Source organism: Ranitomeya variabilis, chromosome 6, assembly GCF_051348905.1.
Source record: "Ranitomeya variabilis isolate aRanVar5 chromosome 6, aRanVar5.hap1, whole genome shotgun sequence".
Lineage (NCBI taxonomy): Eukaryota > Metazoa > Chordata > Amphibia > Anura > Dendrobatidae > Ranitomeya > Ranitomeya variabilis.
Genome location: NC_135237.1, coordinates 36,642,750 through 36,658,498, shown reverse-complemented (window position 1 = coordinate 36,658,498; position 15,749 = coordinate 36,642,750). Strand labels below are relative to the sequence as shown.

Below are 15,749 nucleotides of genomic sequence, written 5' to 3'. Positions count from 1 at the left end.
ACACAATGTAACTTTATATTTTATACTTTCACGTTTTATCTGCTTCCATGAAGGTGTTTTATATTACAATATTGGACAAAGGTTTTCATATAAAAATCATCAATAGAAGTTATGGCGCCTTTTAAAAAGATGAAGGGAGAAAAAACTTCAGAGTATAAAAAATAAAGGCCAAAAATGGAATTTATTAAGAGAGGATTCATTTCAAAAGTAGAACTTCGATCACATCAGTGTTTGAACTCAAATGCCTTAAAGGGAATTTGCCACCAGACTTTCGCCGCCTAATCTGACAGCAGCATAATGTCAAGACAGAGACTCTGATTTCAGCGATGTGTGACTTAGGGTATGTGCACACGTCCGGATTTCTTGCAGAAATTTCCTGAAGAAAACCGGAAATTTTCTGCAAGAAATCCGCATTTTTTTTTTGTGGTTTTTTTCCGTTTTTTTTGCGTTTTTTTAGCATTCTGCAAGCGTAATTAGCTTGCAGAATGCTAAAGTTTTCCAAGCGATCTGTAACATCGCTTGGAAAACTGACTGACAGGTTGGTCACACTTGTCAAACATAGTGTTTGACAAGTGTGACCAACTTTTTACTATAGATGCAGCTTATGCAGCATCTATAGTAAAAGATAGAATGTTTAAAAATAATAAAAAAAATAAAAAAAATGGTTATACTCACCCGCAGACAGCTGATCTCCTCACCGGCGTCCGTTCCGTATAGATGGTGTGTTGCGCAGGACCTTCCATGACGTCACGGTCACGTGAGCGGTCACATGACCGGTCTCGACCAATCACAGGACCGTGACGTCATCGGCAGGGTCCTTCACCGCACACCAGCTACAGGAACCGAACGGCAGCGTGCAGCACAGAGGCGGGAAGACATCGAGGGTGAGTATAGGACTATTTTTTATTTTAATTCTTTTATTTTTGACCAATTATATGGTGCCCAGTGCGTGGAGGAGAGTCTCCTCTCCTCCACCCTGGGTACCAACCGCACATAATCTGCTTACTTCCCGCATGGTGTGCACAGCCCCGTGCGGGAAGTAAGCAGATCAATGGACTCCTAGGTGTGCGGAATCCCCTGCAATTCAGCATTTTTAATGAACATGTTGCTTTTTTTTCCGCGATGCGATTTTTTCGCGGAAAAAATCGCAACATTTGCACAAAAAAATGCGGAATACACTGTAAATAATAGGAGGCATATGTTAGCGTTTTTTTCGCGTTTTTATCACGTTTTTATAGCGAAAAAACGCGAAAAAAACGCTAAAAATCCTGAACGTGTGCACATGGCCTAACTAGGCTGCTTGCTGCAACTTTGATAAAATCACTGATTTATCAGCAGGAGATTATTGCTAGGGGACTAGTAGACCAGCTGCCAAGTAGTCCTCCATATACATGAGCTCTATATAACCCTGCCCCCTTCATTTATTGACAACTTTCTGCCTATGCACAGTGTATGCAGAAAGCGGCCAATTAGTTGTGTGGGCGGGGTTATACAGGGCTCAGCATTTGAGCTCTGGTAGATCTGCAGCAAAGAAAACAATGATTTTATCAAAACTGCAGTAAGCAGCCCAGTAAGTGATACATCAATAGAATCAGGGTCTCTGCCCCTACATCATGCTGCTCTCAGATGGGGTAGAAAAAAACGCGGTGATAGATTTCCTTTAAAAATGGATTTGTTATATATGTTGTCCAGCAGTGGTAACAAAAAAGAGATTAGGAGATCTATTAGGTTATCTATCTATCACATATCTATCTATCGATCACATATCTATCACATATCATTTATTATCTATCTATCTATCCATCACATATCTATCTATCACATATCTATCGATCACATATCTATCACATATCATCTATTATCTATCTATCATCTATCTATCTATTATCTATCTGTATATCTACAGTGGGGGAAATAAGTATTTGATCCCCTGATTTTGTAAGTTTGCCAACAGACAAAGACATGAACAGTCTATGATTTTAAGGGTAGGTTAATTTTAACACTGAGAGATAGAATATCAAAAAATAAAATCCAGAAAATCACATTGTATAAATTCTATAAATTTATTTGCATTTTGCAGTGAGAAATAAGTATTTGATCCCCTACCAACCATTAAGAGTTTTGGCTCCTACAGACCAGTTAGACACTCCTAATCAACTCGTTACCTGCATTAAAGACAGCTGTCTTACATAGTCATCTTTATAAAAGACTCGTGTCTAAAGACTCAATTAATCAGTCAGACTCTAACCTCTACAACATGGGCAAGACCAAAGAGCTTTGTAAGGACGTCAGGGACAAGATCATAGACCTGCACAAAGCTGGAATGGGCTACAAAACCATAAGTAAGATGCTGGGTGAGAAGGAGACAACTGTTGGTGCAATAGTAAGAAAATGGAAGAAACACAAAATGACTGTCAATCGACATCAATCTGAGGCACCATGCAAAACCTCACCTCGTGGGGTATCCTCGATCATGAGGAATGTGAGAGATCAGCCTAAAACTACATAGGGGGAAGTTATTAATGATCACAAGGCAGCTGGGACCACAGAAAACCATTGGTAACACACTACGCCATAAAGGTTTAAAATCCTGCCGTGCCCGCAAGGTCCCTCTGCTCAAGAAGGCTCATGTGCAGGCCCATCTGAAGTTTGCCAATGAACACCTGGATGATTCTGTGAGTGACTGGGAGAAGGTGCTGTGGTCAGATGAGACAAAAATTGAGGTATTTGGCATTAACTCAACTCGCCGTGTTTGGGGGAAGAGAAATGCTGCCTATGACCCAAAGAACATCACCCCCACTGTCAAGCATGGAGGTGGAAACATTATGTTTTGGGGATGTTTCTCTGCTAAGGGCACAGGACTACTTCACCGCATCAATGAGAGAATGGATGGAGCCATGTACCGTAAAATCCTAAGTGACAACCTCATTCCCTCTGCTAGGACATAAAAAATGGGTCATGGCTGGGTCTTCCAGCAAGACAATGACCCAAAACATACAGCCAAGGCAACAAAGGAGTGGCTCAAAAAGAATACTTATTTCCCCCACTATGCATATATTTGCTTATCAAAAAATTTAAATATCATCAAAAAGTTAATTTATTTCAGTTCTTCAATACAAAAAGTGAAACTCATATTATATAGAGTCATTACAAACAGAGTGATCTATTTCAAGTGTTTATTTCTGTTAATGTTGATGATTATGGCTTACAGCCAATGAAAACCCAAAAGTCATTATCTCAGTAAATTAGAAGAATTAACAAAAACACCTGCAAAGACTTCCTAAGCATTTAACCCTGCTGTTTTGTTTGCATTTACTATACACTTGTAGTGTTCCGGATCACTATGACCCGGCTTATTAAACCTTGATTTTAGACACTCTAACTCCATTTTTTTTATACTTTTTGCTTACTAGACTGTTTGTGAACATGTTTGGTAGTAAAAAAAAAAAAGAAAAATGAACTAGAAATCTTTTTTTTTTGTTTTTATTCTGAAAAAACAGATCAATGAGCAAAACGAAAATAGAAAACTACACATATTTTGTAAAAAAAACAAAACAAAAAAACCAATCAAATCAAACATTTGAAAACAAGCAGATAAGCCAGGAAGACAGACTTACTTAGCAAAAAAAAATTATTTGCAAGACTTTACAGCTCAGCTTTACAAAAAAAAAACGTCTTAGACAGCGCGTTCTGAGCAGTCAGTTCTGCGCATAATATACACGTGTAGTGCACACCTAGTGATCTCTCCGGATGCACTCTACATTTTAGAATAGACTGCGCACCAAAAATAATCAATATAAAGCCATTTTTATGGTGCGCAGATCTCAATGCATACCCCCGGTAGAGAGTGTGTACGACCCCATTGAAATAATTTAGGAAATAAATCAATTGATATACAATAGTAGATGCAATAAGTAGACCCAACTGAGGTTATAACTGCTTTATTTCACTGAAAATATGGCCTCACAGCTGTAAAAAACAATGTCGGGTCACTATGACCCGAACACAACAAGTGTAACTTTTTGCGTGTAGCAAAAAGTAAACGAAAAAAAAAAAAAAAAAAAATACTCATAGGTAGGTCCCCCCAAATGAGGAAAAGTCAAGGAGTCTCAAGTTTTATAGACTTACAGAAAAAAATCTACAGGGCCGCAAAAAGTCTGTTCGGGTCACTATGACCCGAACAGAACAGCAGGGTTAAAAAGGTCCCTTAGCCTGTTTCAGTAGCTCCACAATCATGGGGAAGACTGCTGTCTTGATAGATGTCCAGAAGGCAGTCACTGACACACTCCACAAGGAGGGTAAGTGCTGTATCCAAGCATATTAATGGAAAGTTGAGTGGAAGGAAAAAGTGTGGTAGAAAAAGGTGCACAAGCAACCGGGATAACTGCAGCCTTGAAAGGATTGTTAAGAAAAGGCCATTCAAAAATTTGGGTGAGATTCACAAGGAGTGGACTGCTGCTGGAGTCATTGCTTCAAGAGCCACCACACACAGACGTATCCAGGACATGGGCTACAAGTGTCGCATTCCTTGTGTCAAGCCACTCATGGCCAATAGACAACACCAGAAGTGTCTTTCCTGGGCCAAGGAGAAAAAGAACTGGACTGTTGCTCAGTGGTCCAAGGTGTTGTTTTCAGATGAAAGTAAATTTTGTATTTCATTTGGAAATCAAGGTCCCAGAGTCTGGAGGAAGAGTGGGGAGGCCACAATCCAAGCTGCTGGAGGTCTAGTGTGAAGTCTCCACAATCAGTGATGGTTTGGGGAGCCATGTCATCTGCTGGTGTAGGTCCATTGTGTTTTATCAAGACCAAAGTCAGTGCAGCCGTCTACCAGGACATTTTAGAGCCCTTCATGCTTCCCTCTGCCGACAAGCTTTGTGGAGATGGAAATTTAATTCTCCAGCAGGACTTGGCACCTGTCCACACGGCCAAAAGTACCAATACCTGGTTTACAAGCAACAGTATCACTGCGCTTAATTTTCCAGCAAACTCGCCTGATCTTAACTCCATAGAGAATAAATGGGGTATTGTTAAGAGGAAGATGAGACACCCCAGAACCAACAATGCAGACGAACTAAAGGCTGCTATCAAAGCAACCTGGGCTTCCATAACCCCTCAGCAGCGCCACAGGCTGATCGTCTCCATGCCACTCTGCATTGATGCAGTAATTGATGCAAAAGGAACAACAACCAAGTATTGAGTGCATTTACTGAACATACGTTTCAGTAGGCCAACATTTGGGATTTTAAAATCATTTTTCAAGCTGGTGTAAGCATTCTAATCTAATGAGACTTTTGGGTTTTCATTGGCTGTAAGCCATAATCATCAACATTAGCAGAAATAAACACTTGAAATAGATCACTCTGTAATGACTATCTCATATATGAGTTTCACTTTTTGTATTGAAGAACTGAAATAAATTAACTTTTTTATGTTATTTTAATTTTATGAGAAGCACCTGTATATACTGCATATATATTTACTGTATAAAGCTTCCAATTAGGTTATTAATCACCATGACTGTTAGAACTTTCTCTATCATCATCTATGCAAATTGCGCCATGAATCCAACTTACAACTCATCAGTGTCATCATGTGTTCCCTCGATAATACGTTGGGTGACACTTTTACTGGTGAGTGTGGGATTTACAGTTTTTGCTGTTTTAATTACACACATATACTTTATTACTCTAAGGCCACATTCAGACATCCGTTTTTCTGACATACGAGAAAAATGGACTGATTATTATCTTATGACTTTTATCAAACTTTGATCAGAGTTTTTCCGATTATGATTAGTTTTTCTCGTACGTGGAGAAAAAACAAAGTCTCTCCACCTTCCCCTTTCTGACAGTGTGAAAATCAGACACACTGATCCAATGTCCTCTGAGTGCGGTCCGATTTTTTTTTCACTACAGACTTGCACTGCAGATTGTGATTCGATTCTTGGATTAAAATCGGACACGTCTCCGCAAATTTGCACGGACTGCGAGGATATATGAATGGCCTCATAAAATATCACAGGTGCGTGTGGTTTCATTGAAAAATACAAATAGCACTCATATACAATCTGAATGAGACCTCAAGGTAAAAGTCAAGCAGGAACCTAAATTCTAGGAGTGAATGGGAGTGATAATTTTGATTATGTTCCCTTTATCTTACAAGTCACCCCCCAAAAAAACATATTCAATTTCCCACATATAAATGAGCTGCCAGAGATCCTGAGTTACAGGTCAGCATTACAAATCAATACTCTACTGATGTTAATGGCAGTAGTTTTATTTCTTCACCCTTTTGACCTCGATCATTTGGTTTCTAACCCTCAGTGGCGTCTGCATAGTAAATACCCAGACAGACTCTCTAGGGTTACATTTATTAGTAGAACATTCTATATAAAAGCTTTTATCACCTATTGATATTTATTTAATGGGATTGTCAAGGATTAGAAAAACATTGCTTTTTTCGTCTAGAAAGAATGCCACCGAGTTCACTTGTCCTCCTCCATTGAAGTGAATAAGGTCAACCTGCAATACCAGACAAAACTTGAGATGAACTAATCATTGAATTTGAGTCACATTTTATTAAATTGGCAGGTTCCAGGCAAACTCTATGAACATGCGAATCATGTTGGACGATTCGCCAAAAAAATGCCCACTGGTTTTTATAAATTGGAAAAGATTGCTGACATGAATTCAGGCATGACTGCATATTGCCTTTCAGCTGTAATATCACATATCACATATCACAGCCTGTATAAAAGCCAAAGCAAGGAATGCAGCAGCCTTTTTGGGCAGATTTGGGATAGAAAAACGATGTCAGAGCTCACAGCTCAGAGATAGGAAGGGAAAGACCTAAAGCATTGGAAAAATACTCCAGACAGCAACATATTGTACAACTGAAGCAGTGGAGAAGATGAGTGTAGGAGTCTGTGAATAATATAGAGATTCAAAATTCAATAAATAGGGGGAGAGAGATAGGAGAGGGGACAGCAGCAGTGTTGGACTCAGTTTGGTTTACCAATGATATGGTGGAGCTGGCATCTGTCCTGCTGCATTTTATTTCTTCATTCTTAATGGACAAGGAAGCAACAGCAGGCCGGAACAATAGCTTTTACAGAAAAAAAAAACTGAAACCATTGTCAGACGGTGTGCCTGCTTGTGACAAGCATCTGTTTGCATTTCCTGTGCAATCTTTTTTGTGAAGAAAGGGGATAATTAAAAAAAAATATATAAACATTTAACAGTGACTGTCAACCTCACAAAGTGTGCGTGTTGCATGCAATTTTTTTGCACATCTGTCAAATTTTACATCTGCACACACCACATCAATATAGCACCCTGTTGCAGGTGATAGCTTTTTGGTTATAGGTCTAGCATTGCTTATCATGCCACTTTTGAGAAAAAGGATGGATTTTACTAAAAAAAAAAATGGGAGTGCTAGCAGCGGGACTAGCCATCTGGCATCTGGGGCGGCACCGTGGCTCAGTGGTTAGCACTGCAGCCTTGCAGCACTGGAGTCCTGGGTTCAAACCCCACCAAGGACAACATCTGCAAAGAGTTTGTATGTTCTCTCTGTGTTTGCGTGGGTTTCCTCCGGGTTCTCAGGTTTCCTCCCACATTCCAAAGACATACTGATAGGGAATTTAGATTGTGAGCCCCATCAGGGACAGTGATGATAATGTGTGCAAACTGTAAAGCACTGTGGAATATGTTAGCGCTATATAAAAATAAAGATTATTATTATAGCTTCCAAATGCAGGACAACATTGGCCTACTTTGTTTCACTCGTCTCAGTCACAGGAAGATGCTGTTACCTCTGACAGCCACACTGTCATTCTGTGTTCTACAAAGAACGGACTGCCTGATCTTAAATGACTAAGGGATAATTTTTGGACCCTTTTGAAATGTTAAAAAATAGGAAAATTCTATTTGTGCGCTGTTTTATTAAATGGGCTTTTGATTATTACCTGGTTGCCATTCATTTCTATGGTGAGGTTACTTTAATTTTGCGTTTGTGTTAAAGGAAAGAAGTTGGATACACTCCTAGGAGACCTTCAAGGGTTGCAAATGTCTTTTCAGGCAATTGGAGATTTTGCAGTGCCGAACACGATGAATTGCCACTCTGCCAATCATATTTTTTTTGCAAAAATTCAACAAACCTGGCAAATTTGAATTTCGACAGACTCGATTCCATCTCTATACGCAACCTCTGGACAGGAATGGCATTGTTTTTAAAAGAAAGTACGCATGATAAGTGTCCTGCATTTTGAGAAAATGTTACCTTCTTTAGAATGTTCCGCTATGGAACAGAAAAACATACGTAACTGCAAGACGAGCTTGCCAGATGTCATCGCCCCACTAATGGCGGCCATTACTGTACATTATACAAGGTCTGGCTCAGCTTCCCACATAAATCTATATTAACTTTTATAGTCATATCCCATCTCCCTCTGATGATGAAACAGGAGTCCCAGGATGAACAGCAATAAACGTCCCCGTCAGTTAGGGGAGTGCTGCTCTATAGATCTCATATAATATTCCCTTTTAAAATCATCATATTGTGAGGTTAGATGACCAAACAAACTGATAAATGAATAAGACGACTAAAAATCCGTACAAGCCGGAAGGAGTGCATCATTTTCTCTATGTTATTTTCTCGCTTTCACTTGATTTATAGGTTTTTCTTTGCAACACATCCTGAGAATTTAAAGTTGCCTGTAGCTAAAAAACACATAAAATATATAAACAATGTAGCTTACTGAATGTTAGCAGCATGTTCCATTAGGTGGCGCTATGCTCATATATCAATTGGTCACCTGCTGATCCATTAATAGTCTATAGGGATTTGCATGTCTATTAACCAATGGAAGATGAGAATGTAATAATAAAAAAAATCCTGCTCTTCCTCAATCTGCAGTTCACAAATTGAACACTAGGGCATAAAATTATATATATGTTTTAATTCATGGATGATGTTGTATTTACACTTAAAGCAAACCTGTCACTTAAAAGTACAGTCCAATCAGAGGGAGGAATGCTATAGGGCAGGAGAAGCCGAGCTGATAGGTCAGTGACAGCCCCCCTTAACCTTTTCCCCGCTGGGTGAATTTTAATTTTTGTGCTTCTGTTTTTCCTCCGTTTCTTTCAGGAGTCATCATTTTTTTTCCATTGACATAGCTGTAGAAGGGCGAGTTCTAATTTTGAATGAAGCCATTTATTTTACCATATAATGTATTGAAAAATTTGAAAAAAAACATTCAAGGGGGATGAACTGGTAAAAAACTCGAAATTATTATTTTTAAAAAAAATTTTTATTAACTTTTATATATTTTCTAAATCCCCTTGTTGAACCTGAACCAGCTTTGGAACAGTGGCATTTAAACAGCTATACAGCAGAGGTAACTCCTGTTGCTGCAGTTAGAGACAGGTGCCAGCTGTATAGTACGGCCGGCATCTGCCCTGCATGGAGCAGGCTCAGCTCCCGAGCCTGATCTATACATTTGCACCAAATGTAAGACATACATGAATATGACATGATTGGATGGGCTTAAAGGCTGCAATTTCTCAGAATACAAATTCGATACTTTATCACAGAACCCTTGCACTACAGATCATAACCACTGGGTAGCAATATTACATTTAGACACATAGTGCATAAACATTTCCCAACAAAGTATCACATTTTTTTATTTATTTTTTTATTTTAAAACTGCTTGTTTTGGGTCACATATCTTGAGATGTGCTGAGCGAAGAGAAGGGAAGAAACATCTGTATATACTGACTTCAACCTACTCTATTATTTTTTCTGTTTACAGTATGTTCCATATGAATTGGATACTAAGAGCTGACTCTTTCGGTGACCCATATACATGTGGAAACCAATTACTACTTTTACAGCAGGATCTATAGTTTGCAGTCATCAATGGACCTGGGAGCCACAGGGTTTTGTGATTCGCTGGCAATGAGCAGCCATACATTATTTATCATGGCAGCCCGGCCGTGTGACTGAACGTCTCAGCAGAAATCTACAATAAATATGTAACGTGGGAATAGTAGCAGCTTTAATTAGAAGTCAAGATGTAAATACTCATCGTTCGCGCGCGCTGCACCACAAGGAGAACCGACGCAACGTGGTCCGGAGACATATGTCACCTTAGGAAACGCAATGAGAAAATGGTAGGAAAGTGAAAAATGGAAAAGGTTATTAGAAGGCAAAATGGGATGTCAATACTCGTGTATCCCATGAGAGTGCCTTATAAGACCATGCAATCATATGCAATACTTATTACAGGGAGCATTGTGGGGATTGGCTGATAATAAATATTTCACATTCACTTTATATTCAAATTTTCAAAATCCCTTTATTTCTTATATTTTTACAAAACTGTAAAGTTTACTAAGTCTTGGGAGGGGGGGGTTCATTGTCTGTAAACGTCGGCAGTTTTCTCCCTAGTAAATGAATGACAAATGGGAACACAGACATAGTAATTTTACATTAAAGGGGTTGTGCATGTTTAGGGACTTTTTTTTTACTTAAGTGCTTGGTATCAGGGTTAAAAAAAAGGTTGGAATGGGATATATTGAAAAATGTTGCACCGATTGCCTTTTATGACCTTTGTGTTACTGGCTGCAGAATGAGTTAACCAATAATCTGTCACTGAGCCCATTCAGATTAAATAACGCAAGAGGTTGGCATTATTTCACCTGTCTTTTTCTGAACTGCTCATTTCCTCATCAGCGGCCACTACAGGAGAAATGCAGAATTACATCTTCCTGTCGGAAGGCCTGAATCCCTCTGCAAGAGTCACTGGTCTAAGGTCCATTTTCAATGTTGTTCATAGACCCAAGTTTTCTAGAGGGGTAGTTGCTGATCTATGGGACGTTTTCTGTAACAAGGACCTTCCATGAAAATCCTTCTTGTTGATCTGGGCACAGGATGTAATAGTAGCTGCAGAGCGGTATAAAACAATTTTTTTTTATTTCACCTCTCCGTTGTGAAGATACTATGAAAGTTTCAGCACCTAATGAGTTAACTTTTGTTAAGTCCAGGTCAGTGTTAGAAGATTGCAACTCATACAGGGGAGAAGAATTACATGCTCCAGTGAAAACTATCTGTTAACACCCACTTAGACTTAAAGGTGTAGTAGGTGTAATAATAATAATAATAGCAAATACTTCCAATTAGAAATGTAGCATAGTTCTTCTGATTTGCTATGTCAATTACCCCATGTGCAGGGCATTGCAGTAGGTTAGGTATCCATGGTTATGACTACTCACAAAGTGACAGATAGTTGTTAGTGGTTGTAACCATAGATACCTTAGCTACTGCAATGCCCTGCACATGGGGTAATCAACCTCGCAAATCAGAAGAACTATGCTACATTCTAATTGGAGGTATTTGCTACTATTATTATTATTACACCTACTATATTTTTGCATAGGTTCTTGGATACGGAAATGGTGAGGCGAAATAAAAAAAAAATGCTTTTATTCTGCTCTGCAGCCGCTATTACATCGTGTGTCCGGTTCAACATGACAAATTTGTTGAAAGGTCCTCTTTAATATCTATAGACCCAAGTTCTTTAGAGGTGAAGTCATGGTATATACACTCTTTCCTAGGATGGAATATGACCCTTTCCATATGATCCATTTACCCAGGGTATATGGAAGGGAGTAACCCTAATATGACAACCCCTTTAAGTGATATTACAACAACTTTTCTCAAGATGAATCTCCATGAACACACCAGTCCTCCTTGGTTCCTCTTTGCTGGAGGCAGTGTGCTCTTGAAGACTGACATTTTGGACATGTGGCATGGTCACACCTCCGGTTTGAACTGTGCTCTATCATAGGCTGCTAGAAGAGGCATGGGAAAAGTACAGGGTGACTAACCTGGTCAGATGCAGCAATCTGGCCAGCTTCAAAGGGACCTGAGCAAGCTGTAAAGCAGAGAGCCGTCTTGTGCCATGGACTCCTTGACTAGGTAACGGGCCATGCTGGAACTCCAGAGGTGGTCAGGGAGCCATACGCTATAACATTAACAATCTCTATGTTCTAAAGAATTGAGAGGATTTTTAATAAGAGATAAATTGGAAAAATACTTATTTTGACAAGTACTTTGCAATTTTACCCGGTTACGCAACTGAGAAAACCCCTTTAAAGTGGTATTCCCAAGACAGTAAGTTAAATCTACCTATCGGATAGGTGATACTTTGCTAATCACCTGGGGTTATGACATTTGGAACCACCAGGGCTCTGCAGAGCTCCATTGTGAATGGCATGATGGTTGCATACTCAAATTCCACTCTATTCATTGTCTAGGGGACTGCTGGAAACAGCATAGCCCCATTCTCATGACCATCCAAGTACGGACTGGGGCTGAAATTCAGTCCTGGCATTTGAAATCACACAGGCCCATGTTGTCCCTAGATGGGATATATTACTAATATTACCCTGGATGCAGGAAAGCAAGATTTACTACCAGACCAATATTTCTAATGATACCCGTGGCCTGCTGGGGTAAGTGGCGGAGTCAGCGACTTTGTGCTCTGTCACAACTCTTAACAGTATGGGTGTCTTGAGAACACGGATTCAGTTAACAACGTAGTAGACAAGGCGGCCCACGACCAGACAGGCCCTCCTGGCAATTGCCAGAATTGCCAGATGGCCAGTCATCCCTCCAGAGATCAGAAAGTTATCCCCTATCCCAAGAAGAGGAGGATAATGGACCAGCTTTGGAGTAACCAAAGTCAAAATGGTGGACAGAGAAATGGTTGTTTGACCGATCCCAACCAAAGTGTCAGATCTGTCAATTTTCTAGGTTTTTTTTTTTTATCATTGGTTGCAATAGAAACTTTAAAACTTGGTAACGTGTACCATCCAATAGCTTTTTCTTGTCCTCTGCGCCTACATTTTGGCCAATTCTTAAGACAACAAAACGCCTTGGATTTACATTCCATGCAACAGTAACAATAGGACGATGCTTGACAATTCCCTTCCAGGTGACTATTATATTGCTTCCCGAAGGAGAAAACAAATTACATTTTTATAGGACATGAAATTGTTTCTGCCTCAGAATCGCAATTGTGCACAAGACAGTAAATCTTCAGTCGGGTATGTGTCCTGTCTCCTGCAATACTATTAAACCACGCCACCTTAATTACCGCACATCACATCTCCGAAGACGCATCTGCCATGCACGCACATCTGTGGGTGATAACATCTTACACTAGTGGTCCCCTAAAAATTCACCCCAAAAATTTATAGCAGCATAGTGCTACCTAATTCATCTCGTTACCCCATTCCCTCTTCCTCCATACCATCTGTTAATAACAATGGCTTCCACGTCAAAACTGAATGTGATGGATATGGAGTTACAGAAGTTGCCAAATTAAAAAAATAAAAATAAAAAATAATATTGCATACGTGAAAGTCCATTGCCCATGGTGGGCAGGGGACAAGTGGTGGGTTTGCCGATTATTAACCCCTTCACCCCCTGACAATTTTTCATTTTTTCTCCTCTTTTTCCAAGAGCCTTTTTTTTTTTTTTTTTTACTTTTCCAGCCAAAGAGCCGTATGAGGGCTGTTTTTTATGCCAGACAGGACATTTGAATTACACAATTCATCCTGCCACATAGTGCACTGGAAAACAGCAAAACTATCCAAGTGCTGTAAAATTGCAAAAAAAAAGTGCAATTCCACAATGCTTTTTTATTTACCATGTTCAATATATGGTAAAACTGACCTGACAATATGATTCTCCAGGTCAGTACTAGTACGCAGATACCAAACAGGTATAGTATAGTGGTGAAAAAAAAATTCAGACGTAAATTTATAGGTAACTAACCGCGATCTATGAGTACGCATAGCAACCAATCACTACACAGCTTTCATTTTTCAAAGGGACTAAAATAAATGAAAGCTACTCTCTGATTGGTTGCTATGAGCAACCAGTACATTTTTCCTTTCGGTTTCATAAATCTCCCCCTTTTGTGTTTTTTTTTTTGTTATAATTTTTATCTCATTCGTGATCTTTCCTCTTTGCCTCCTGTCTCATCTTTCATCTTCATTTGTCTAGAATTTAGACAAGTATTAATAGCGAGGACAAATGATAACTTTTCGGCCACTGATGAAAGACAAACGATCAAATTCTTGCTGCATGTGTGAACACAGGACAACTCTTACTTTTTCGGCCCATTTTTATCCTCAGAATCTCCTCATTTGAGACGACGTTAGTTTGCCAATCCATAAAATACAGCTCTGCTATAGCAGTGTCTATGGTCACTAGTGATGAGCGAATATACTCGTTACTCGAGATTTCCCGAGCATGCTCGGGGGTCCTCCGAGTATTTTTTAGTGCTCGGAGATTTAGTTTTCATTGCCGCAGCTGAATGATTTACATCTGATAGCCAGGCTAAGTACATGTGGGGGTTGCCTGGCTGCTAGGCAATCCCCACATGTAATCAAGCTGACTAGTAGCTGTAAATCATTCAGCTGAGGTGATGAAAACTAAATCTCCGAGCACTAAAAAATACTCGGAGGACCCCCGAGCGTGCTCGGGAAATCTCGAGTAACGATTATATTCGCTCATCACTAATGGTCACACAATAATCCGCCTCATAACATAATTTCTATTCCAAGCTTAGAAGCAAAAGGCATAAAATAGTGTATAAAGCATCAGCAAAAGGCATAATATACTGTACATAAAGAAACAAAAAGCGTAATATATCGCATAAAGCAGCAGCAAAAGTATATAGCAACAAAAAGCGAAGCATCTTCTAAAAAGCAGCAACTAATCTAATCTAATCTGTAATATTGCCTGGAAAACAGAAGCAAAATGCGGAATATACTGTATATAGCAACAAAAAGTGCAAAATATCTCTATAAAACAGCAGCTAAAAGCTAATATATTGTATGCAACAGAAGCATAATATACTGTAAATAGCAACAAAAAGCGTAATATATTGTCTAAAGCAGCAACAAAAGGCATAATATCTCATACACAACAGGAGCAAAAGGCGTAATATACTGTATATAGCAAAAAAAGCTTAATATATCATATAAACCAGCAGCAAAAGTTGTAATATTTCATATTCAACAGAAGCAAAAGGCGTAATATACTCTATAAAGCAACAAAGAGTTTAATATGTTGTATGATACAGCAACAAAAGGCATAATATCTAGTACAACAGAAGCAAATACATATACTGTATATAGAAACAGTATAATATTTATAAAACAGCAACAAAAGGCATAATATCTCGTATACAACAGAAGAAAAAGGCGAAATATACTGCATATAGCAACAAAAAGCATAGTATCAATATAAAGCAGCAAAAGACACATCTGATGTACAACAGAAGCAAAAGGCAAAATATACTGCATATAGCAACAAACAGCGTAATATCTTTATAAAGTGGCAACAAAAGGTGTAATATCTTATATGCAACAGAAGCAAAAGGAAAGATGTACTGTAAATGGCAACAAAAAAGCATAATATCAATGTAAAGCAGCAACAAAAGGCATAACATCTCATATACAACAGAAGAAAATGGCAAAATTTACTGTACATAGCAACAAAAAGTGTAATATCTCTATATAGCGGCATCAAAAGGCACAATATCTTGTAAGCAATACAAGCAAAAGAAGTAATATAGTGTATAAAGTATCAAAAAGCGTAATAACTTATTAAAAATAGCTGCAAAAGGTGTAATATCTCATATACAAAAGAAGAAACAGATATACTATACTCTA

At 38.9% G+C, this 15,749-nt stretch overlaps 1 protein-coding gene across 2 annotated transcripts in view; it reads right to left on the bottom strand.

Annotated features, from left to right (window-relative positions):
- Positions 1-15,749, bottom strand: part of ZNF804B (zinc finger protein 804B) — a 408,310-nt gene that overhangs the window by 93,738 nt on the left and 298,823 nt on the right. The window lies entirely within an intron of this gene.